At 38.5% G+C, this 24,331-nt stretch overlaps 1 protein-coding gene across 1 annotated transcript in view; it reads left to right on the plus strand.

Annotated features, from left to right (window-relative positions):
- The first annotated feature begins 295 nt into the window (after positions 1–295).
- LOC113441203 (uncharacterized) overlaps positions 296–24,331 on the plus strand; it is a 91,317-nt gene continuing 67,281 nt past the window's right edge. Inside the window, exon 1 of the mRNA XM_026708083.2 lies at positions 296–443. The gene's annotated coding sequence lies outside the window, so the exon portion shown is untranslated. The remainder of the gene's footprint in view (positions 444–24,331) is intronic.

The raw sequence follows: 24,331 nt of genomic DNA on the forward strand, positions 1-24,331 counted from the left end.
CACCACGTACATAAGCAACGTGACAGATTTTTCTCCCTCACAATGGACAACCAGGCCGCCTTGGCATTTTATGCGACCTGCTCTAGCTATGAAAATCCCCTCATTTCTCAAGCCTCGCCCTCGCTCCCCGCCAAGCTCAGCAAGCGCATCCCTCACGTCTGCCTCGCCCATACCGCTGTGCTTGGAAGGCATCGGCCTGCCAGGCGCCGCCTCCTCGACGCTTTTACATCTAGGCTGCCGCTACCCAATCAGTTCGCCCCCTGCCTTTCTCGTGCGCCTCTCGCCGGGGGTTGCTGTGGTGACGGACTAAAGCCGAGGCTCTCCGCCAGTTCACGAAGAGGTGGGTTGATTTATGCACCGCGCAACGCAAGGTGCTGCAGCGGCTAAAGTCGGAGCCTAAGCCGGAGCCGTGCACAACAAAGGTACCCAGCCAAACGCTCCAGGTAACAAACGCGAGGCTCGCAGGAAAGTAGATCAACCGAAGCCGTTTTAAAGAGGGAATCAAGGCGAGAAAGGGGCGGAGGCTGATATGTCAGAATAGAAGAAGGGGCTAGTTTGTGGCTTGAATTTCTAGCTTCCTGGCGTGGCTCACGGGTAAAAGTAATCTCCCCTTACACACCGCGACGGTTGTCTGCACCGAACGTGGAGCTTCCTCTTCTCCATTGTGTGCATTGCACACAATCGATGAAGCGCATTCTGGCAATTACGGATTGGGGGTCCCCTCCCCTTATCCCCGTTTCCCGTGTTTCGCGTGTGCGTGTGGACTGCTAGAGGGCATAAAGTTGGGTCCGAGTTTCACCTGAAAAAGGGAGAAGGAGGAAGCTGATCTGGTATGGGCATAGCGCTGCAAGGAGAAAGAACGGGGAGAAACTTGTCCCTTGGGCTTGGATTTGTGGAATATTTTGCTTAACATGCGGGGATATGGTTTTTTTTTTAAAATTATACATAGTGTAAAAACTCGTTCAAAAACCCTTCGCTATGGGGGGCGGGGGGGGGGGTTACGGTTTTTGGCGTTCTGACTTTCCGTAGTGGTGTAGTAGGGGTTTGCTGTGTTCTGGAAAGAGATTCACACAATCATTTAAAATAAAAGACTATCTGACAACCGAAGCTCACACCTTCCAATTGCCATCTGTAAATTTCCCGATGCATTTTCAACTTCGGTTATTTTAGCTGGATGATTCTGTTTCACGATGCTACCTAACATTTTTATGAATGATCTGAGCAAGAGCAACATCACCTTGCATAGATCGGACGAGGCTCAGTTTAGGAGTGACTTTACTATTCCATCTAAAAATGTGTCTTTCTCCTGTACAAATAAAAAAAACCCTCTCCCTTTGAATCTTTTTTTTTTTTTTAGTAACTATCACAAAGCACCACATATGTGAGTACATTTTCCCAATTCTCATTCCAATGTAGTAGGTGTTTTAAGATGTAAAAGAGAAGGATTTCTGCAAGTTGAAAAATATGCTTTTCTAGGAAAGCTGGGAAGAAGGGATTTTCAGCCAAACCTGCTTCATATTGACCTAAGCCTGCAAGGCTATAGCAGAGGCTTTGCTACAAAAGCAAATGGCTGCATAGAGTGAATTGGAGAGAGCTGCAAAAGGTTAGTGGGCAGGCAGTGCCTTCCCTCTTTTGGATGCTTTTCAGTCTTTTCCTGTTGAAATAGCAAATAGAGAGCATTTCATAATGATGATAATAATAATTTGATCATTATAGTTCTCTTTCCTCCTGTTTACTGTAACCTGCCAAGCAACTAGCTCAGACTGCATCGCTTTCATACTATACTGTCACATTGCAGAGGCAAGGCAGGGGTTCCAAAATGGATTAACTCCTTTTCTATATCTGATGCTCAACAGACTGTTTCTGTAGTCTAGAGACTCACTATGTCTTTTCCACAGCTATTGTCTTCTTCCTAGTCATACTTTCTGGTACCACTCTTAGGCTGATGAATGTATAGATTATAGACTGTAGATCAAAACCGAGAGCTGAAATGACTACATATGGACAATAGATAGGCTTTTCCTTTGACACAATTTACAAGCCTGTGTTTGCTCTCTTCATCTGTTCACATTAGAATCAACAATATATCCTTCTTTTAATTTTGCTCAATGCCTTATAAACATTGAAAGAAAAGATATAGTGCTTCACAATCAGTCACTAAAACTGTTTGTAGTTCAGCAATACAATATAATATAGACTCTGAATACTAAATATGAGTAAAGCAGAGAGTGGGGGGTGCAGTTTGCATTTATGGATGGTATTTTCCATGTGGGATAGCTGATTTTGTACTTTAATGGCTGGAATTTATACAGGCAAGAAAACAAGCTGAATGAATTCATCTTTGATTCAGGATGTCTTACTTTTCAAAATCCATACCCAACATGGTGTCTGCCAGGATCTGTACCCAATATGGTGTCTGCCAGGACTCAAACAATGAGGTCTTGTCTCTACCCCTCACTGTGACTGTAGTGCTCCTCAACAAAATATCCACCACATTGTGTCTGAATGTTCATCAAGAACTTACACCAGCCCAATGTCTGATTTTTTTCAACATAGACCACCCTGTCCTTGAATGGCTGAGTGGACTGTACATTAACATTTGAACCACTATAAGTCCATGTATTTTGCCATATGCTAAATAAAAAAAATAAACTTTTCAAAATGGTGGCTCCATTCCCAATATCTGCCAGAAGTCTTTTTGTGATTGTGGCAGAATATGGATGTAATAAATAAATTACATTTCATTAGATTTATAATCCACCCTTATTTTTGAACAATTTCTTTTCTACTTGTGGATTTAATGAGAGGTATGGATTGACAAGGTCACCCAGATGAGGACTAGAATCTAGAAATAGAACTGTTTCATTAAATTATGGAAAGATGCCAAATATAAATAAAATTCCAAAGTGATTTCATAATGACTAACCAAAGTCTGAAGTACAGCTTAATATAATAGTATAGTAAAAACATAATTTTTAATTTAATATTTTTCCTTTGGGGCTTGGGATTTTTGGAATGATAGAAGAAATTGTCATTGTTGTGTTTCCATAAGGATAAAGTCTGAATGAAAACACCTCTTTCAAGTACCATATCATAATTGGTCTTGTGAGGTTTACTTACTCTTATCCTTGCTATCTAAACTGTTGCATATAACATATAGGATAGGCTTTAATGTGGTACCCTTGTATGGTTGGATTAAAAGGGGGTTGCTTTGGCATACTAAAATAATGTACAAGATTTATACTGATGATAATATTCTTCATCATTTTTCTCTATTAATATTTCTAGGCATGAAATTAGATGCAGGTTCTAGGACCAGGTTGTGAATTAGACATGTAATTCAATGGCACCATAAGTCTGTAGGAAGCTTATTTCAGCATTTTAATTATATTTTTGGCTACCACAGTACTCAATGTCATTCCTGGGAGAGGACCATAATTCAGCAACAGACCACAGATAGAATAGCTTTTCCTAATCAAGTGTTCTCCAGATGTTCTGGATATAGAGTTTGCCACTATCTATGGGGAAATTAAATCTAAAACAATCTCAAAGTCTGTTACAAAAGATCCTAAATTATGATTCTTGGTATTTAAATGAGTTAAAAACAAATACATTTGGCAGGTGTACAAACAACTAGATATTTCAGGCAACCTGCCTTACATCTTCTTAAGTTGGGGAGCTGTGACTCTCAGATGTTGTTGAATTATAACTCTAAGCATCTTCATCACTGAGTGCTTTGAAGGAATGGAGTTCCAGCAAATTCCTCACAACTGATTAAAATATTGTCCCATCACCAAGTAAATATAAACGCTTGTCAAATTAGTTTCTACAGGTGGAAAATAGGGGTTAATTTTTTAGATATTTTTACCCTGCTTTTATTACTTTGTAAGGAACGTAAGATACCGGTGAACATATATAATGCACCTTCCTCCTCCTATTTTCCCACAATAATAACTCTGTGAGGTAGATTGGGTTGAGAGAGACTGGCTGGCTAAAGTCACTCAGGCCACTTTCTTTTTTTCTTTTTAATATATTTTTATTGAGTTTCTTTTATTACATCATAAAACATCAGGATATCAACAGTGTTCTTGGCATCTATACAAGTTCTTGGTTTAAATATCCTAACACATTATATTACATTTGTCTAATATTAAATAATAGCTTTAACTATGATTACTATTCTTATATCTTTGTATAATTTACAAAATTATGTTTAACTTTCTTATGGATTATTCCAATTAGGTTTCTTATCTCACTTCTTAGTTCTGTTTGTTAACCATTTATACCAATTGTTCCAAATTAAAAAGAATTCAGAGTCATCTTTTTCTTTCGGTTTCAATGTTAACATGTTCATCTCAGCACTTTCCATTACTTTATGCATTATTAATTCTTCGTTAGGGATATTTGGAGTTTTCCATACCTGCGCAAAGGCTATTCTGGTGGCTGTTGTAATGTGTAGCAATAAATATTTTACTTCTTTCGATAATCTATCTTTGATGATTCCTGAGAGGAAGATTTCCGGTCTGAGCTCAATTACCCAGTAATTTCTTATAACCAGTTTTTGATTTGGATCCAGTATATCCTGGTCTCAGGGCACAACACCACATGTGATAAAATGTGCCATCAACTTTTTTACATTTCCAACATTTGGGACTTAAATTGGGATAAATTTTTGCCAATCTCGTTGTGAGCTAAATACCATCTATAAAACATTTTGTACATATTTTCTTTGTATGTGGTGGATATCATTAACTTATAATTTACGTTCCATATTTTCTCCCATTCCTCTTAATTCTATAGTGTGTCCAAAATTCTGTGCCCATGCAATCATTGTGCCTTTGACTGTTTCTTCTTCCATTTTGAAGTCTAATAAGTATTTGTATATTTTAATTATAAATTTTATAATTTATAAATTATAAATTTTTGTTCCGGTCCCATTAAGATCTAATTGATTCTGCCCTTTGTCAAAAGCAAAATCTTTTAAATCTTTTTTATATTTATTTTGGATTTGCAAATATGGCACTCAGGTCACTTTCATGTCAAAGATAGAATTAGAACTCACAGTTTCCTGGTTTCTATGCCACCACAACTATTACCTGAGCCTGGGTCTGGGTCATAACTGGCTCATTACAATTGGACTTTATTAATCTGAGCAGCAAAATGTCTTGGACAACCCTGGTTAACGGAATCAGGTTATATGAATGCTTTGTATGGAATATGGCTAGTTGGAATACATGATATTTTTTAAAAAGTGCTGACAATATGGCTTAATATAAGGAAACTTCTATTTTTATTGAGACATGAGAGATGATAGTCAAGAAGGCATCTTTGGTGGCTACTGTTTTTCTCCATATCTAATTTGAAAACCTTCACAAAGAACATTTGGGCCATGCTCACTGAAATTGCAAATATATCCCAGAAGAACACAATGGCTAACATCTTCCTATTGTCACAAGAACAATGTGGATTGTCTATGAACTTACTAGGAACTTCAAGGAATCTCTTCCTTTACATAAATTTATGTATTCTGCAGAATAGAAAGGTAGGTTTGCAGGTGTTCATGCTGCAAATCTAAAGCCATCCATCCTTCTGATATCTGTGTGTTTGCTGCATTGTTGTGACACCTCTCTCCCTCTAGACAGTAGATGAGGAGAATATTAGCATGGGAAATTTTCAGCTCTAATCTGATTTTTATGCACATAAATTGTGACCCGTTCTTCAGGCTCATCTGAGATTCTCGTATGGATGCATCCATACACATCGTATGCAATATTATGTATCATATGCTGTGTTGCGTAAGAAGCTGAAGTTTCAATTTAAATATAAGCTGATGTAAACACACATTTGTATGCTGTCTAAATTGTCCTGTTCTAATTATACACCGTCTGGTGTTGAGCTTTTAAGGGTCAGTAGGTTTACTACAATGGTTTGCTGGCAAGGACATCTCACAAATGGAAATAAGAATAGTATAGGTTTGATGTGGAAGCAGTTACTCAAGAAAGATGGTTCCTATTGCTCAGTGTGTTACAGAGGAGTTAGACAACCAGCTGTTCAGGGGTGTTTTAATTTGGATTCCTGCAAAGAGAAGCAGCTTGGACTCATTGGTCTTGACGGCCCTTTCCAATTTCATGGTACCATGATTCTATTCTATGTACTAAGATCATATGCTGAGTAAGCATATATGGTGCATTTAAGAAAACTATACTCCAAAGCAGAATTATTTTTAAAAAATGTTATAAGGCTGCCGGATTGGAGTTGTAAATATTTGGTCGACCAATAGATGACACAAAGAGCTACATGTATAATTGCTACTGAAATCAACTGTTACTCAAATATCTATGGAAATTCTCAGGCTCCACACCCATTTGCACTACTCAGGTGACCCTGATAACACAGATAAATCCCCAGGTGGCCTTAAAAATGCAAATGACCTGCTGTCTGTCAGGAATATAAATCCTTCCATTCCCCACCATCCAGTCAGAGCTGAAGAATCTTCTTGGATGAGAAGTGAAATGTCTTCAAAGAAAAACAAGAAAGTCGAGTTGCCTCTTCAAGAAGCACTCAAATTACTCAAATATGACTTTTTGACCAAAAAATGATTATAAAAAATTAAGCCTAATTAATCAGCTTAACAATTAAAATGCAGCAAATGAATTCCTTTAATCGACGGATATAATCTAATTTGTAGGAAATATTACAAGGTAAAAATATATGTCTGAAGCTCAAGTCATGGTAATTTTGTGGTCACATTCATATAGTTCTCATGGGAAGAGTACAGAAATGGTTTGATAGTTTTGCAGTTATTAGAGATTCAGGATTTAAAAAAGAAATCGCTCCAGGTCACGAAAGCTTCAAGTGCAAATTTGTCTGCATTTCCTTTCCTACATCCTCTTAATGACAGCCAAATCTTCCTGTTGAGTACACCTATCTTAATCACATTGACACTATGTTATTAGATGTCCTTTTAAATATTGTAGGCATATATCTAAAAATATGCCAGCAGACATTTATTCTAAGAGTAGGCAATTCAGTGTCTTTCCAGATGTTTTTCTCTTGGATGTATGCTGACTGGAATTGATGGGAATTGGTCCAAACTTTCTGAAGAAGACGAATTTGTTTATCTATAATGTATACATTAAAGGATCCTGCCTTTTATTAGAAATGTATTTTTCATTTTTTGGTGGACTGCCTCAACCTAGACAGCCTCCAGATTTGTGGGTTTTAACTTCCAGTGTTTTTAGAAAAGGCCATGTAGGCTGGATTTTGGAATTTGAAATGCACAATCTGCATCTTATCCAGTTCGGGGAATCAAATCAAATCAAATATTTACAGTATTATGGTCAGAGACCAACATAACTAGGCAGAATTGAATCTTGTTTCATAGCTCCTCTTACAAGTTATTCAGGAGAATTTACTTTTCCTATATCTTGGTATCCTTTCAAAGCAGTGAAAATTAAATTGTGGCCATGTGCTTTAATATATTCTTTTGATTCTTGGTAATTTCATGAACATTTCATGAAATAGCAAAGGGCTTTGCTATTTCAGATTCACTGTCTACCAAAGTTGTTTATTTATTTCAGGGGTAGGTGGGTGTCCTACTGCTTTTCTGACAGGTACGAAAGACTGGTGCCACGTGTTCAGTTCCAATTAAATAGGATTCTAGTTAACTGATGGTTAGCATTATTTTGGAGCTAAATAAGAGTTAACAGAATTCAAGAGGGGTTGGACTTAATTTGCTTGTGGCAACTGAAAGATTCTAGGCTGATTTCTCTTTTGACTGTACCCTCCTCCTCTCAACAGCCTCTGCCACTTCTTCTCCTACATTTGCTATCCAAATACTAACTTCATCAAACTCTAGTTCACTGGATTGTGTGCTTTGGATTATATACTTTGAACTGGAAGATGCAGTTACTATGGGCAGTGCAACGAAGTATATGCATTTTTAAAAATTTCTCACAACTCCGAGTCAATAAATCTTTTATTCATTCTTGTGGGAAATTATCCAAAAGATCAAGTAATAGTTACATTGATGATACATGAAATCACAACTGCCAACAGGTCAACATGAATGGAAGAGCAATATGTCAGAAAGATTTTTAAAAATAGAAAAATAATACTATGTGGTATTGTGATTAAGATGTTACTCTGGCACCAGGAATATCTAGACTGAAGTCCACAGTGGCTCACTGAGGATTATTGTTGTGGGAAAAACTTGTTGAACTAGCATTTGGAGCTTCTCAAGGAAAAAATAATATAATGTTGTCTTTTTAGAAAATTTTCAGAAGAAGTTGTCTTTTTATAATAATTTTATACCTATGGAATTTTAAGATAAGATCCAATATGTCATAAAAACTACTTAAAAACTAAGTACATAAAAGCAGTGTATATCAAAACTTTATAGCACCTATAAATAAAAGGAACTATTTTATAAAAAGGATTAACTGATAAGGATCCTATTAGGATTCTACTGTGTTTCTCATTTAATAAGGCTAGGTCTTTTTTTTTTTTTTGAGCCCCCCCAAAACGGCTAGGACATCTTTTCAGGGGTGAATTAATTTCTTTCTCCCCCCCAGTGCACCCTCGCCTAGGGTGCCCCGCCGGCAGCTATGCCTCACCACCAGCCACTCCTAACGGTCAATCATGGGGGAACGCAGAGGGCTCCCTTACCCCCACCAAGCGCTGAAGACCGGGTCAGTGGGCAGGCGGGGATGTCTGCCGGCAGCGTTTCAGCCGCTTCTCAAGCCTCCATAGCTTTCACGGTTCCCACCGGTGCTGGCGCCTTGCTTGCCAGCGCCTTCTCCAATAACAGCATCTGAGTCGCTCCCACTTTTCCCCGTCCCCGTAACAACAGGAAAAAAAAACATTTTGAGGTACCTGGGAGTGCCGTGCACTGCATTTTGGTTTAATCCTGAGTGGCTGGGTGGGCGTGAAAAGAGCCGAGCGAGCGTCTCTGCTGCTGCTACCCTTGGTGCTCCAGCCTTTGGCTCTGCAAGTTTGCAAAAGTCCCGATGTGCAGCCCGTTCCTGCATTCCAAGCACCCAGGTCGAGCTGCAGCTGTCCCTCTCTCGCCAGGACCATCTCCAATAACAGTGGCAGCAGCGGTGGCTCCCCCACCTGAGAAGCGGCTGAAATGCTTCCATGGTTCCCGCCACTGCTGCTGCTGTTGTTGGAGACAGCGCTGGCGAGAGAGGGATAGCTGCAGCTCGATCTGGGCACTTGGAATGCAGGAACCAGGACTTTTGCAAACTTGCAGAGCCCGAGGCTGGAGCACCAAGGGTAGCATCAGCAGAGATGCTCGCTCGGCTCTTCTCACACCCACCCAGCCACTCGGGATTAAACCAAAACGCAGTGCGCAACGCAGTGCGCAACTCAATTTTTTTTTTCCTATTGTTACGGGGATAGGGGGAAAGTGGGAGTGACTCAGATGCTGTTGTTGGAGATGGTGCTGGCGAGAGAGGCTCAAGCACCGGTGGGAACCGTGGAAGTTACGGAGGCCTGAGAAGTGGCTGAAATGCTGCTGGACATCCACACCGACGTCCCTGCCTGCTGACCCAGGTCTTCAGCAAAGGCACTTGGTGGGGGTAAGGGAGCCCTCCGTGCTCCACCATGATTGGCTGTTAGGAGTGGCTGATGGTGAGGCGTAGCTGCCCACGGGGTGCTCCTAATGGCAAGTTCCCCCACCCGCCTTCCTCCCCCCAATTTCGCATGTTTTAAACTAGGCCTAAATTTGCGGGGAGGGGCTTAATTTCATTTTATGCCTAGAAAACATGCTGGGTCTTCCTATTGGGGGAGCTGTATTGTTGGAGAAACACGGTATTATTTTTGTATTCAAATCTCATTCAGCTCAGTGGAACAACTTCCTAATAAATGTATTTGAATGCACTTTAAAATATAATTTTACTATTATATGCAGGAGAAATACATGTTAAGTGAAAAAATGCACATTAATTCTCTGAGGAAAATCTTTTTTTCCCCTTCCATTCAATTATGCCAGATTCTCTGAGTCTGCCTGGACAAGTCCCTCAGTTTTCTTGGCAAGGTTTTTCAGAACTGGCTTGCCATTGCTTCTTTCCAAGGGCTGGAAGAAAGTGAATGGCCCAGCTTTACTTAATTGGCTTCATGCCCAAGGCAAGGTTAAAACTCATGGTTTTTCAGTTTCTAGCCTGATGCCTTATATCAAACTGTCTCTCAAAATGATTGTGTAGATGAAAAACTACTCCAGTGCTAATTAATACATGCATATGGAGATGTAGGAAAAAATTCAATGCTGACTACAAAGTAACACACCCACTTAATAAAAATTAAAATGGGTTAGGGTTAGGATTATAGGGTTATTAACTATGAATTGAATGCTGCTAGGAGTCACTGTGTGTGAATTGGGCAGCTATGTAAATTTGATAAATAAATATTTATTATTTATTATCAATAAATAAACATTTTCTAACATAACAGAAGCAAATGCAATCAGACCATTTAAAAAACAGGTCTAACCATTTTTATATTTTAATTCCCAAGTAGTAAATTTAATATCTTGTAACATAGGCATCTGAAACAAGTTACAGTAACAATCCTGACATGAGGACAATATAATGCAAACAATTTGCATCAGTTGAATGATTATGTCATAATAAATATGTCATCCCTTCTCCCTCTTTCTCCCCATCCCACCCCATGTACATTCAAATTAATTAAGCTTTGACTTGAATATGGCTGTGATATGCAGGCCTGTTTATACAGTATACCACCACTTCATTTTTCTGGACTCCTTCTGCCACAGGGGCCAGCTTAACTGAACATCCTTCTACACTTTGTTGAGTGTAACGCCCTAATCCTAATTGGGATTTCTGGCTTGTTAGTAATCCCCGTGGCCCTGTCCCTTAAGGAAGCCCTTCCTCCTTTTCCCCTCAAGGTTATCACCTGCAAATGTTGCCAGATTACAATAAACATTGCAACAAACAAGCAGCGGAATGTGTAGTGTCAAGCCTCCAATAGGCCTTATACATATTTTAGTAAATCTAAAATACCCCATTTATTTTTAAAAGAAGGCAAAACACTCAGACCTTGTTCCCTTTTGTAGGCAGTACCAGAAGTATCCTTTGCAGTATTTGCACAAAAAGTAGATTAACAAGAATCTGTAGGCTTTTGCCACAAAATGTTTGCCTGCTCCTGCACTAAACTAAACCTAGAAGTTATTTTGGTACTATGCTTGTCAACCGGCCAACGCCATAATTTAGTCCTATATCTGAAGATACTGACTTGGAAAAAAAAGAGTAATTTCAAACCTTTCTGAAAATTCTTCCTTGGGATCTTTTTGAAATGTTTTGCTGGTTGAATAGATACTGAAGATATGCAGGCCTGTTTATACAGTGTTTATCCCCTTAATGACAGCTTTGGCACCACGTTTGAGCAATATAAATGAAGCATATATATTTCATCTTTTAGAACTGCGTAGCTTTATGGAACAAACCAGCTACCATTTGAGAGCTTTTGTCAGAGTAGAACAAAAGCAGCTCGCTATCATATGTTACCTTCATTTAATATGTGAGGCAGATGCTTTGTGATTGGGCTGATATTGAGTGGATTATTTTCTTTGCAGTTCAAGTTGCAGATGATTGAAAAGGTGTTCCTTGTTACAAAACTGTCAAGCAGTTTGTTCTTGCCTGGCCTTGCCTTGCCTGAATTTTTTTCTCCTCTCTGACACTGCAATCCTAGGAAATCTTCAAAAGTTTCATTTTGGCAATCAAATTAATTCTGTGCTGTTTTTTTCTGGTATAAATGTATACACATATTATTGGAGAGTGGGGAAGATAGAGAGAGAATAATGCTTCTTTCTGCAGAAAAAAGGCTAGGCATTTTATTTTATCTACCAAGAAATATTGACATTCTTAAGAACTCTGCATCAGTGTTCTCCACCTTGTATTTTTCTTTTCTGTGCAAAAGGCAGGATGCTCATCTGAAAGAATATGAGTTGTGGTTGTGTGGTTTTCCACAAGGGACCACATTTGTTTCTGGGCTGTAGTTACAAACTAAGCCACTGTAAGAAAAGTGCATTAGATATAAAATCCAAATCATGTTAAGGTTTTCACCGTAGTTCGTCAAGAAGATATATAATCCTTAATAGGATTCTGTGAGGTCCAGAATAGTTTCTTCCTCCTCTAGCATTTCCCAAACTGAATGCCTTGTATGTTTTATTGAGTGATAGCTGACTTGTCAGACACGTGCCTTATGATATCCATGATATGACATAATAACAGCCCTCCTAATGAATGATGATATACTTTGCTTGACTAACAAAAGGATGTTTGATGAGGAATTTGGCAGAGTACCATATTCTGAATGAACAATTGGTTTACTTAACAGCGCATTGTTGACTCTTCTATACCAAAACCTGATCCCACCTGAATTGTAGATTTACCATTCTAGCATTAATGTTTTTCTTTTTCTTTCTTTTTTTGCAAACCCTTCCTCCCCCAGCAAAAATTTTACTCACTTTGTGTGTCTGCCTGTAAAAAGGACACCTGCTGTAGTGGCCCTGGGAAAAAGATGCATGACTACTGTTGCAGATAGATGGGATGCTGATAAAACCTATCCAGAGGCACAATGTTGATAATGAGGGTCTAGTCCCTGTCTAAATCCAAGAAGCAAACATACGGCTTGCTTGTGGTTTCCTGGCTATTTTCAAGTTAATAAATGTGCACTGCACCTCTCCCAGGAAAGAGCAATTATAAAACCAAAGAGAACTAACCATGAATGGGCAAAGAATCCATGATTGTAGTGTAGATGCGTATATTTTTTGGTTTTGTATGATATGTAGACCTGCCCATTGTAATACATAACCCATAGTTTGTAGATTAGTATTATATGTAAATCCATGCCACTAAAGCATATAATAATAGTTAATGTGAAGTGAAAATAGACTCAAGGTGAGTTGCAGCAATAAATACTATGAGAACAGTTGTGTATGTTTTAAAAAGTAAACACACATATTAGTCACATCAGCGGTGAAGCATTTGAAAATCTACTCCCTAAAAGTGTTAGAAATATGGACAAGGATATTGATTATAGGAGATAAGAAATTTCAGAAGCAGGGGATTTTAAAAGTTGGAACCAATAAGAAATGTGTATAGTTTTCAGCTTTTCCTCTGAATGCCTAGAATGCTTAAACTGTGCTAGGCAATATGAATTTTACTGGTGAATTATCTTCTCACTTGTCCGTCAGTCTCCCTGTTTTAGCTAACTTACCGGTAGTGTCAGGTGCAAGAAATCACAAACCAGAATGCATTTCAAAAATATTATATACTGCCTATGCACAAGAATCTAGTCTACTAATGGTCAAGACAAATTGACATCAGATAAGAGCCAACGGACTTCAAGGGCGGGGGGGCTGGACCTAGATCTCTTTCGGGGCATAGAGACTTCAAACTGATGATGTGTTTGATCCCACCCTCAGGCTCAGCCTGATCATCTCCTAACCAGAGATTACCTCAGACTTACCTCAGACCTGGGGGTTTCCAGGATAGGGTATATTAGCACATAAATCAAGATTGTCATATTCAAGAGACTTTAGGTCTTCATGGTCACCATGACAATTTTGGGGTATTTCAATACCATACTGTCCTGACATGTGTAGTAGATCTAATTCTAGATTTAGTTTCCACAACCAAGCTAAGTATGGTGATCTAAAAATAGAGGATTTATCAGTTCTTCGTTTGTCAGAATGCTATTGAGAAAATGTTGGAAGGTGTCTTTTTCCAAATAAATGAGAGATTTATTAAAATGTTACTTTCAGAGGCTAATAGACTATAAAGAGATTTACTAATATGGCTGGTGAGATTATTACAAAGATTAGGCCCAAGTCCTTTTTTCTTTTGGGTGGCGCTTGAACACCTGAGCTGGGGACGATGAGCAAGATAGATGTAATCTGGATTATAGCTGGAGGAAATTTTGTAATGAGTTCAACCAAATGCAAATTGAATTCATTATGGAGCCTATTCAGTGGTAGTAATTATGGGTATACATATACACAAACACATTCCACTACCATGGTACCTTACTGTTGTCCTATGAAGCTGCTTCAGTTGTTTGGAGGCTCTGGGAAAGAGTTTATGACAGCCTTATTAGCTCACTGTGATTAGTCTGAAAAACACTTTGAAGACAGAGTTGCTTGCCTCTGTAGACACTGAAAAGTTCCTATTTTAAATAAATTATTCTAATGAATAGTTGTAGCATCAATTCTGTGGTTTTCTTGGGTATATACTGTCTGCTGAGACATAAAAATGTGTGCAATGTCAATCATCTACCAGTACATGCTTGATTTTTTTTTTTTAAATTTATGCCTAGGGTGATTTAGGATTAGGGCTGAGTAGTATCTAGGGTGGGAGACATTCAGGGGAAACCCAGGATTGTAAATTACACTAGAAAGTCAAACCAGAAACAGAACTCAAGAAAATTGTGGGGCCATTAAAAAGTTATTATGAGTCAAGTTTTGCCTTGAATGAAATTATACTGGAAGCGAAGAGAAAGGGAGCTGCTGCAAATAAACTATATTTAATTGTATTATTTATTGATTTTTATTTGTGCTTTGGAGAAAAGCCCTAAAGGGTAAAGGAGATTGGAGATTATTGGAGATTACGATAATATACCCTTCTTTTTATATGGGTTGGCAAAATGTGGGGAAATGTCATGACAAATATCGAGAGTAAATATTGCAGATAGTCCTTGATTTACGACCACAATTGAGCCCAAAATTCCCATTCCTAAGCAGGACAGTTAAATAAATTGGCCCCATTTTACAACCTTTCTTGCCTCAGTTGTGAAGTGAATCACTGCAATTGTTAAGTTGGTAACACGGTTGTTAAGTAAATCTGGCTTCTCCTTTGGTTTTGCTTGTCTGAAGGTCAGAAAAGGTGTAACACGGTTGTTAAGTAAATCTGGCTTCTCCTTTGGTTTTGCTTGTCTGAAGGTCAGAAAAGGTCATCAGTGACTATCATAAATACATGCCAGTTGCCAAGTGTCTGAATGTTGATCATGGGACCATGGGGATGCTACAACAGTCATAGGTGAAAAAGGGGTCATAAATCCCTTTTTTCCAGTGCTTTTGTAACTTTGAATGGTCACTGAACAAATGATTGTAAGTTGAGGACTACCTGTAATAGAAAAAGGGTCCAGGAAAAAGATGAATGGCAAAAACCTACTGGGGTTTCAAAGATTTTGAAAGTACCTTTTATCAATGTATGTCTATAAAAATAATATAGATCATAATTAATTAGAATCATCTGCTTCTAAGAAAAAGAAACTATATCAAGTCATGAATTATGCAAAAACATTTTTTTTTAAAGTCACAGTGATGAAATACTTAGATTGCACAGCTCATGTATACAATATTTATTAAGCAGTATATTGATGCCAGTGAAGAATCTATAGGAGGGAATACAATGTATAACTAAAGGTTAACTGCTGGACCCCTAAAATGGATTAGAGAAAATAATGAGGGCTTTTGCAAAGCAGTGCAGTGCTTTGTTCTGGAACAAAAACTCTTTATCTTAATTGTTGGCATTGGCGATATCCAGAAGTTGCATAAAATATTAGTCCTAGCTTGCTAGGTGATATTGTAATGCCACAAAACCAACAAAAATTTGAATTAATCCAGAACTTTTGACTGTTCCCTATAAGAACAGAACCAGGATTGGATAAACCTTTGGTCTGATCTAATCAAGGGCTTCTTAAATTTGTAACTTTATAATAGATTCATACTGTAATCATGTCAATGGCTAACTAGCCACATTACAGTAGCATTGTAGCAAACATATATTTGTCTATAGAGATTCTTCTGAATACAATAAAGAAGCAATGTGTGTAATATATTCATTAGAAATTACACACACTTCTTTGGCACTGAAGTTCTTTAACCATTTCCAATAGCCACTTGTCAGGACTCTTCACAATTCATTTGAGTCCTCACTTATCTGAGGCTTTCTTTTGTTTTGCCACTTTCCATATTCATTGAGTGATATTATTTAATTTCTAAAAGTAGAATCCATTGGAGAATCTGTATTCCTCCATTCATGTCACATTCTGGGTGTGCAAGGACTGGGACAAATTCAGTTTTGCACCTCTTTAGGACCTGAGGTTTTATGTCAATGTTCTCATGGCTTCCTTCTCATCGGCTCCACATGGATGGATCAGCTGTCAGTGCTTGATAGTAATGTACACTGAAAATCAGACCGACCCTTTGACAGAGGTCTGAATACAGTTGCACCATCCAGATGACTGTAATTGGAAACCACTATATAACCAGGAAGGCCTTGGAGTCTTGGGAATTAACCTAGCAGCATTGTGGGTTGTCATATGGATTCCTTTTAAGATGTTCAAGCAGCAAACTGAGTCACATTCAGCAAGGTTCAGATTTTTATTCCCATTTTGCGAAAGGAATTTATTCCTGTGGTCCCCAAAGACCACGGTTGAATTTTCAAATGACAGAGTAAAAGGGCATATTTACACGAAAGGAAGATGACACTGAATTTAAGATGATTCTGGCCCCCAGGCCAAGAAGATTGAGACGGAGAAAAGGTAGTAGATGTACTGCTCAGTTTCCTGCTTTGTCAAGGAAAATGTCTAACTCCTACTGAAATTCATGGGGTTTTCCCACTAATAGATGTGTGTTTGTGACGTATTTGTGCACTATCTGCCTGCCTGTCTGCATAAGCCAGAGGCCACATTCCCAAAAAGGATAAGGCCGTACAAAATATTAACTGTAGACTAATTAAAATTAATTACCAATAAAATTACTATTTATATACATTCTTACATACATGCATACATTCTCTCTCACACTTAAAAATAAGGCACCGTATTTTTTTTAAAAATAACCGATCCTGTGTATATGTGTCTACATACATACACATACACCTGTGCATAAATCTTTCTGTCTCACACAGAGTGGATTTGTGTTCTCATATACCGTGAATCACAGGGACACATGCAACCACGCAGAAATTTGGAAAATCTAGACAGAACAAACACACACCTGTATATTCTCCAATAACCCCATTCAGTTCAATGGCTCTTATTCCCCAGCAAATGTGCATGGGCTGCTGCTATGTGCAGATCTGTTTATCTATTTACATCCATGTGCCTCCTCCTCCTCCTCCTGCCCCTCCCTAACATGCTCTACATAAGTTGGGGTGAAAACCAGGGAAGAGGTCTTTGGGGCATTGAGCCATCGTTAGTTTTTGTTTGCAAAAAGAAAAGAGCTGGGTAGAGCCCTCTGGGTAAACTGCAAGCACAGGGATGCTTATACTTGTTTACTGTATAGTGAGTCCCATTGATTTTGTGGTGCTTTCTCCCCAGGTAAGTATGCTTAGGACCTGGTGGCCTGTTCAGATAATGGACTCACCTCCCGCAGCTCTCATTTCTCTCCACCTATAAAAAAAAGGAGGGTATGACCTGAGCGGCCTTTCTTTCCAAGGCATCCCTATGCAGAATAAGATTTTTCCAGAGTCATTGGCACAGAGAACTTTTGTTTGAGCATAGCCTGCCTCATCTTCTACCTCCTGCCCATTTTTTTGTGCTTATTTTTAGGTTCCCCCTGTATATAGGACGTCACGTCGCCCTCTCCCCAGTTCACAATAATTGAGGAAACAATTCAGTTTTTTCTTTGGTAAATATGATCCCTCCTTCAACCTCTTCACCTCAGTTCAGCTCTTCTGCAAATCAGTGCCAACTGCACTTTTCACACCGGGGATCCATGCACCACTCACTGGGCTTGCTTTCTTTGCCTGTCTGTGTCTCTCTCATTAAATCCCCCCTACTTGCACCACTGTCCCTTGATGCTGCTGTGTCTCCGTTCAGGGCCGACTGATTTGCTAGGTAGAGGCTACCCTGCTGGGAAGAAAGATCTGCAGTCTGTAGCCTGAAAAGTGCTTCCTTTCGCTGAGTAAAAGGAAGCGTTGAATCCAGCTGAGATGTTCCATTTCATTGACCTAGCACATTTTATGGAGCAGAAGAAGCGGAAGGTTTGGTGATTAGCGCTACCAAAAATAGTTTTTAAAAGCCCCCCCTATCTCTTGTTCAAAGTTTTTAGTGCAAAAAGGTGAGGTCAACAAATGCTGGTGCTTCAGCTGTGGAAACTAACCATTTTTGACAAGCCAATCGGGGCCCTCCAAATTCGCGGAGAACCGATGATTCATGCAGCTTCCCATCAGCATTCCTTCATGCACCCATTTTCAGCCTCAGCCTCATTTCCCCACACATGCCGAAGTCTGCTGGCTCACAAGAATAAGAACAATGGTCGAAAACTGACTCATTGAAGCAACCAAGTGATAGTCCAAGTAACAATGTGACTACTGACGTTCAGAAAAGTGAGAAGTAGTGAACTGATCTCAAGTATGCCGACTGTGATTCAAGATCTGAGTCGCTTTGGGTGATTCATGGCAACATACCCCTTATGTGAAATGTATTTAATAGAGGAAAGAACTGATACAGTCTTTCAAACATATGTGCGGTTATGCATCAATAGTTTTAATATTAAGTTTTGTATGTATTTTGATACAGATGATTGAACAACACTGAAGTCTTTTTGAGCTACCAGGAGAAGAATTCAGTCTATAGATATTCTTAGAAACTCTTTTTTTGGAGTTTTTCCTTTATCATTCTAATTTGTACAGGTAGTCCTCGACTTGCAGCCATTCATATAGCAACATTTCAGGGTCTGGAACTGAAAAAAGTGAGTTACACTGACCCTTACACTTATGGCCATCATAGCACCCCAACAGTCAAAATTTAGGAACTTGGCAACTGGCATACTGTATATTTACAACAGTTGCAGCATCCTGGGGTCATGCGATCTCTTATTTGCAACCTTCTGACAAGCAAAGTCAATAGAGGAAACCATATTTGCTTAACAATTATATAATTCACTTAAGAACTGCAGTGATTTGCTTAACAACCCTGGCAAAAAAAAATATATAAAATTGGGTGTGACTCAATTAACAAGTGACTTGTTTCACAGCGAGAAATTTTGATGCCACATGTGGTCACAGGTTAAGGACTATATATGTATAAAGGAAGAGAGAGTTAAGCCCTTTCCTGTTTTAAATAGAGTTTCTTCCTGCTACTGGGCTTTTATGGCATTTTGCATTCAGTGCTCAACATAACAAGTTGAATTGATCTTGGTTGAATGTTTTCTATAATTCTGTCCAGATTGGATTTGTCTTATATGTTTTAATTATCATCCAAGAGAAGAGTCCGGAGAACTAAGATGACTGCATTTTCTTTTCAAATTGCAGAAATGCTCTTGCGGACTAACAGTCCCTTCACCATATTTACTATTGATCTGCTTTGTTTTACTCTCAAGGGAAACAGTGCAGAAGCTGATAAATGGACAACGGTTTTCACTGCGGCTTTGTAGGATGGTGCAGATTCCTCCGCTTATATTGGTGCCATTTATATTGTTCTAATTTTTATAGTCTTGTCAGTAGAATTAACAACATTATTTAGATGTATTACTGCAATACTGATATTAACCTGTCTCTAATAACTGAGTTCTAATATGAACGCCATTCTTCTACCCCAGGACTATGTACACAATTCAATGTACCTTAGAAATCTGCAAGGTTTGCAGTATAATCCTATGTATGTTCACTTAAAAGTAGGTGTAATAGCATTTGGTGTCAGATATTTGCAAGATAGAGTAGTGCAGTCATGACTAGAGAGTATCCTCCATGATCAGAACACATTGAATAATTTTAGGTGGTCCCAGCTTCTTCTTTTTTTTAAGTGAGATTATTTGGGTAAGGAATGGGTAATGCTCTAAGTAATGTATTGAAACTTGATTTGCAGTTTCTTCCTTTTACTCCATGCAAAAAGGATATTTTCTCATCCACACTGCGCCGAGAGTCCAGGAATGAATGGCATATGACTCCTCCCTCTGACGTCATAGAGCTGAGTCTGCCACTATATAAAAAGCCAGTCCCTAGCTGGCTTCTCAGCTTTTGACTCAACTTCTAGTCTAAAGAGCTAGTGTCTCTGGAAAGGAGAAAGAGCTAAAAGCAAAAATATTCAGTAGTAAAAAGCAGTTTGATAAGAGAAGCAGTTTCAATGCTTCAACACAGTTCCCGGGGCTATGGTTGAGCTGTGCAGGGATCCGCTCTCCTGCAGCGTCAAGGCTTTGGCACTGCCTTTGAGGGAGCTGTGAGCCCTGGAAACACTCTGCAAGCCCCCCACACAGTTCGCATCGCATTACAAAAGACCGCTCTACAACTGACTTTTGGAGCTTCGTTTCACCACCTCTCAGCTGATAGCAGATAAGGGCTTGTTTGATCGCTTGGGGCTGCTAGAGAGCCTGGGAGCGAAGGAAGCAATGAAGCCTTCCTGGAGCCAACGCACATGGCGGGTGGCCATTTTGGGGTAGTGGTTGGCCATTTTGAGTGACAGTCGGCCATTTTGTTGGAGGAACAGCCACTACTAAAAAGGGGCCTCACAGCTGAATTGGCTTATCTGGCCCATGCAACAGGCAGCACTCTTAAAGGGGAAGCTCCCAGCACCCCTTGTGTCCGCCTTGTTGGCAAAAATGGAGAGCAACATGGCCCATTCAGACCTCACAGGCCTAGAAGAAGCACAGGCTCCAATGAGAAAGAGAAGAGAGGCCATTCAGCAAAATGAGAGGCTGCAGCAAAGATCAAGGCCAAGGCTTTAGCCCCCAAGAAGACTTCTAAATCTGAACTGGGGGCTGAGAAATGAAGGCATGCTGCTGGATCAGTTGAGGAGCCAGATGCAACAATCCACCCAATCAGGGGAATTTCAGGTTTGCCCAGAGGTTATGGCCAGGGCAGGGGAGGCTGAAGCTAGCTCTGCCAGCCACCTTCAGGCTTGGTCCTCAAAAAGGATGGAAGAAGAGTTTCTGCCCCAGGACTTAAGCAGGTCTGGGCCCAACTTCAGGCAGACTGCCTGGGGTCTAGGTTCCTCACACCCCCTAGATCAGATGATCCAAGGTGGCCTTAGGTCTAGGCCTGAACTGACCTTTACTCCCACTGCTGCAGGCCTGCGGCCAACGGACCCTCCCACAGGTAGCAGGCTTGGTGATATCAGGGACATGGTTTCTTTTTTTTTTTTTAAGCAAATTTTATTGATTTTAAAAACAAACAAAACAAAACATCATTAGACATTAAAAACATAAAACCTCTTTCCATTATAAATCTTTACAAGACAGGTAACACATTATTTTATATCACATTCTTCTAATTTATCCCATTTCCATGTAGATACATAAAATTCCCTTTAACAAATTTCATATTATTTCTCTTTACTCTTATTCAGTCACATTCCTTTTCTAATTTATCTGCTATTCAATCATCACATTTATATTTTCCTCTGGCTTGTTTACAATTGTTCTCATCTGGCCTTCCTCCGAGATTTTATTAATTCTCAATTAAACACACACACATAAAGCACAAAAAACATAAAACTTCCTTTTAGAAAGTAACTTGGCTCCAGATTACCTCTTTTTGTATGGACTTCAATTAAATTCATGCTCTTCTTATATACCATTACCTATCTTGTTTACCATTCTATATCTTCTATTCATATAAATTTTATTGAATTTACAATTAAAAAAATAACATAGCAACATTACATAAGAAACAGAGAGAGAAAAAGAAGAAAGAAAGAAGAGAAAGAGAGAGGAAGAAAAAAAAAAAAAAAAACGCTCGGTCTTGCGACCGAAAAAGGAGAAAAAGGAGTATAAACGAGAGAAAAAAAAACAAAAAAAACAAAGAAACGGAAGAAAAAAAAAAAAACGTTAAAACCAGACAAATATTCTTTTTGACAGTCTACAAGATCCAATTCTCCAATTCTTCTCTTACTTTAAATATACACATCTTATCGCTATTTATGGATATTTATGCTTATTTATGCTCATTGAACAGTTTATCTCTGATATAACCAATTATACCATGCATTCCAATTATTATCAAATGCTGAAGACTCTTTATTTTTAAGAGCTATGGTTAAATTGTCCATTTCTGCGCAGTCACATATTTTCTGAATGACCAATTGATCTGTAGGTAAACGGGATGATTTCCAGCACTGAGCAAATGCTAATCTGGCCGCAGTTACAATATGAATTATTATATATTTCGTCTTTTTAGGAAAATGTTTATCAGAAATCCCTAATAGGAAGAACTCTGGTTTATATTCAATTTGATCTTTGGTTATCTCCTCCAGCCATTTTCTAATTTTTTGCCAGTATTTCTGGGCTTCTTTACAGGTCCACCACATATGAAAGTAAGTTCCCTCTATGTTTTTACATTTCCAACATTTTGGACTAGAGTTTGGGTTCATTTTCGCTAACCTCGAAGGGGGTAAGTGCCATCTATATAACATTTTATACATATTTTCTTTGTACGCCGCAGATTTCGTAATCTTAATGATTCTATTCCAGATCTTTTCCCATTCTGTTAATGTAATGCTTCTTCCAATATTCCTACTCCACATTATCATGTTCCCTTTCACTATCTCTTGCTCTAATTCTACCTCCAATAGATATTTATAAAATTTAGAGATATTCTTTTATTTGATCCTAATAAGATTTTATCTAAGTGTTGTAATTTGCTATAGATTCCAAACTCTTTGATATCTTGTTTGTATCTACTATGGATTTGTATATATAACCACTGATCAATTTTAAATCCCTGTTCCTGTAAGTCCTGTCGAGTTCTTAATTTTCCTAAAGGATCTAATAAATCTTTATATTTAGTCATTTTTGTTATATCCAAATTGTTGGGATGAACCATTGCCTCCATTGTTGAAAGCCAAATCGGAATTTTTAAATAATGTTTTTACATATTTTTTCCAATTAGTTAATAGTGAATCTCTAATAAGATGTCTATGAAAGTACGCCTGTTTAGTTTTCCCCACATCCCATAGAAATGCGTGCCATCCTCTCTGAAGGTCGTGCCCTTCCAAGGCTAGAGTTCTTTTATTCCGTAAATTGACCCAGTCTTTAACCATAGTAAGTTGGCTGCCCAATAATATAATTCCCAGTTTGGAAGCGCTAGCCCACCTCTACTTTTTGCATCTTGTAAGGCCTTAATACTGATTCTAGCTTTTTTCCCTTGCCAAATAAATTTAAGAGTTACCTTATTTATATCATCAAAAAATTTTTTTTGATAATTTTATTGGGATTGTCTGGAATAAGTAAAGGAGTTTTGGTAAAATGTTCATTTTGATTGTGGCAATCCTGCCCAGTAAAGAAAGCTGCAACTTATTCCAAGATTCTAGATCTTTCTTAATTTGCTGTAACAGTTTATCATAATTATTCTCTTTGAGTAATTTACTATGTGGTGTTAACCATATGCCTAAATATTTGACCTTTTTGTTGCCTGTATCCCCATGGTTTTTCTAATTCTTTCCTCTGGTTCTCTGTTAGATTTTTAGTCAGTAATTTCGTCTTATTTCTGTTGATCTTTAATCCTGCTACTGAACCATATTGTTCTAGTTCTTTTATTAGATTATGTCCTTTTCCATGGGATCCTCTAGGAAGAAAACCATATCGTCTGCAAACGCCTGTAATTTATATTCCTCTGCCTTGACCCTAACCCCTTGGATTTCAGGATTTTGTCTTATCCGCGTTAACAATGATTCTAAAGCAAATATAAATAAGAGGGGTGAGAGAGGGCAACCCTGTCTAACGCCCTTTTCAATGCTTAGTGGGCCTGTTTGTTCACCATTAATTAGTATATTGGCTTGTTGGGTATTGTAAATTGTTGTGATAATATTCTCAAATTTAGTGCCCAGATTCATGTTATAGATTTTTTGTATTAAAAAGTGCCAATGTAAGTTATCGAATGCTTTCTCCGCATCTAGAAACAAGAGTGTAAATTGTTTCTCTGGATGAGCTTCATAATATTCTAAGACGTCAATAACGGTTCTTAAATTGTTTTTAATTTGGGAATGGAAGGAAACCATTTTGGTCTTCATGAATGTATAAATTTAAAACTTGTTTTACTCTATTCGCAATAATTGAGGTAAATAATTTATAATCGGCATTTAAAAGTGAGATTGGTCTATAATTGTTGATATATCTGGCATCCACATCCTCCTTCGAATTAACGCAATCAACGCCTCCCTCCATGAGTCTGGCATTTTGGCAGCCGAAAGTACTTCGTTAAACACTTCCAGCATCAGAGGCCCTACTAAATCTATTGTGGCTTTATACAATTCTACTGGAATCCCATCTGGACCAGGGGATTTATTATTACATTGATTTTCCATTGCAGATTTTAACTCAGACCATGTAATATCCTTATTTAGTAATTCTTTGTCTCCTTCCCCT

The sequence above is a fragment of the Pseudonaja textilis genome, chromosome 1 (genome assembly GCF_049901715.1).
Source record: "Pseudonaja textilis isolate UNSWEBS1 chromosome 1, rPseTex1.2, whole genome shotgun sequence".
Lineage (NCBI taxonomy): Eukaryota > Metazoa > Chordata > Lepidosauria > Squamata > Elapidae > Pseudonaja > Pseudonaja textilis.